We start from the raw sequence: 2,581 nt of genomic DNA on the forward strand, positions 1-2,581 counted from the left end.
ATATCTTTTTTTAATGAAGAAGTGATTTTGTGGTATGGCTACTTGGAACGTTCTAAGCCTTACAATAATAACTATGTGATCGCTGCTATTTCTAGCACGCTAAACAAGATACTTTTTAACGAGCTTTCATTTATATATAATATGCGACTGAAAAAGAAAATTTAGCAGCAAAGGCACAACGGCGGAGAGAAAGACGGGCAACTGAATCGGATGAAACCAGGGCAAAGCGACTAAAACAGATATCTGAATATGCACGGCGATGTGGACATGATTCTGTTTCCGCTACACATGACCGACTGGTTAGGGTATCTCGAGAGGAGAATATTCTACTTCAAAATAATGGTGTCAGATTACAAATTGAGATCTTTTCTTTACGATGATGTGAAAGTAGTAGAGCTGACAACCAATCTAAGACTTCTTACAGAAGGTCATTCTGATGAAAGAGAGTTTGCTAATTACCTTCTTGATGTAGGAAATAGTAACATTTCTGTTGAACAAAGCCTAGGCTAATTCAAAATCAAACTACCCAATGACATTTGCCTTGAAAGTAGTACTCTTCAGATCTATGTGGTTTTGTATATGCTGACTTCAAAACTGTATATGCTGACTTCACAAACCCTGTGTGGCTTGCAAATACAACCATTATTACCCCAACAAATGAAGCAGCACAATCTGTGAATAATTTTCTGTTGACCAAGATCCCTAGTAAACTAAAACTATACAGGATCTCAGATACAGTTGATAATGAAACTTTGTACCCAATTGTGTTCATCAACAAACTTACACCATCAAGTTTTCCACCAAACATTCTCAAACTGAAGAAAAAATGATGCATAATGCTTCTAAAAAATTTAGATGTTACTAATGGCACACGCTACATCATTGTCAGTTTACATGATCATGCTATTGAGGCTGAGGCTACTTCTGGTCCTTATTCAGGATCAACTCAGCTAATCCCAAGAAATGGAATTGCCATTCATATTTACACGCAAACTATTTCCTGTCAAGCCAACTTTTGCCTTGACGTGCGACAAGGCACAGGGACAGACTTTTGAACAAATTGGAATATACTTTCCGACACAATTCTTCTCACATGGTCAGCTGTATGTTGCATTATCTAGAGTTCGAAAGAAGACTAGTGTGAAAAATATTGGCTGAGAGAAATGGAAACAGTATGATTACTGATAATTGTGTCTACAAGGAGATACTACATTAAAGCAAAATATGCGTCTTAGAAAGTTTCAGTAAATAGAATTAACACATAAATTATATGTAAAGTAACAAATATTTGTGTAGAATTAAATTGTCTTGTCATATTTCAACACATGCCGAATGAATGATATCGTTATATTAGATCATTTTAAACTTGGGTAAATTTGAAAAACGCCATTCCCATGTGTTCTCACAGCACCAGACATTTGTGTGTCGCGGGGTGTATCCATCCATCCATCCATCTAATTAGCTATCTATCTATCTATCTATCTATCTATCTATCTATCTATCTATCTATCTATCTATCTATCTGTCTGTCTGTCTATGCACACCTATGTAAGTTCTACCAATTATTAATGATAAGTATATGTAACAGATTGACTCTTTCAAAAAGAAAAATTATGACTGTGATAAAACAATGAAAGCCATATTTACTAAAGCAATTGAAGACTATAATTACACGTAAAATATCATAAGAATTATTAGAATTGGGAATCAAATGTGAAAATATTATCGACATCTAAAATGTCAAATAATTCAATAAAATGATCGGCATTTTCAGAATTATGAGAGAAAACGGGGAAAGGTATGTATTAATCTTAACGGGAAAGTGCATGAGAGGGGAAAAGAGATAGATAGATAGATAGATAGATAGATAGATAGATAGATAGATAGATAGATAGATAGATAGATAGATAGATAGATAGATATTTACTGGGAACTAGAAAGAGAAACGCGAAGATAGAAAGATATAGGGAGGATCGAGGAAGACATCAGATGAATATATTCATGTATCTTTTACCTTTTCTTTGTTTCAGTCATTTGATTGCGGCCATGCTAGAGCACCGCCTTGAAGGATTTTTAATCGAAGAAATCGACACCAAGACTTATATTTTTAAGTTACGGGAACGTAAACACGCCAACACCGGTTGCCAAGCGGTTGGGGGGACAAATTAGACACAAGCACACACACCCACTCTTTCACACGCACACACACATATATATGTATATATACATGACAGGCTTCTTGCAGTTTCCATCTATCAAATCCACTCAGAAGGCTTTTGTTCGCCCAAGGCTATTTTACAAGACACCTGCCCATAGTGTCACGCAGTGCGACTGAATCTCTTACCACACAGCCACGCCTGTATGGTAATTTTTTAAATTTTTCATCTTTTACTTCTTTCAGTCAATAGATTGCGGCCATGCTGTGGCGTCGCCTTGGAGAGTTTTAGTCGAACGAACCGACACCAGTAGATTTTTTTTTAAGCCTGATATTTACTCTATCAGAATCTTTTACCGAACCGCTATGTATACATGTAAATTTGTGGTGGACAAACACTGATGCAAAGATACACACACACGCACA

General features: G+C 36.0%; 1 long non-coding RNA gene across 9 annotated transcripts in view; it reads left to right on the forward strand.

Annotated features, from left to right (window-relative positions):
• The window catches only part of LOC128251095 (uncharacterized), a 77,796-nt gene that overhangs the window by 16,017 nt on the left and 59,198 nt on the right, over positions 1-2,581 (forward strand). The window lies entirely within an intron of this gene.

This window comes from Octopus bimaculoides, chromosome 2 (genome assembly GCF_001194135.2).
Source record: "Octopus bimaculoides isolate UCB-OBI-ISO-001 chromosome 2, ASM119413v2, whole genome shotgun sequence".
NCBI classification, from domain to species: domain Eukaryota; kingdom Metazoa; phylum Mollusca; class Cephalopoda; order Octopoda; family Octopodidae; genus Octopus; species Octopus bimaculoides.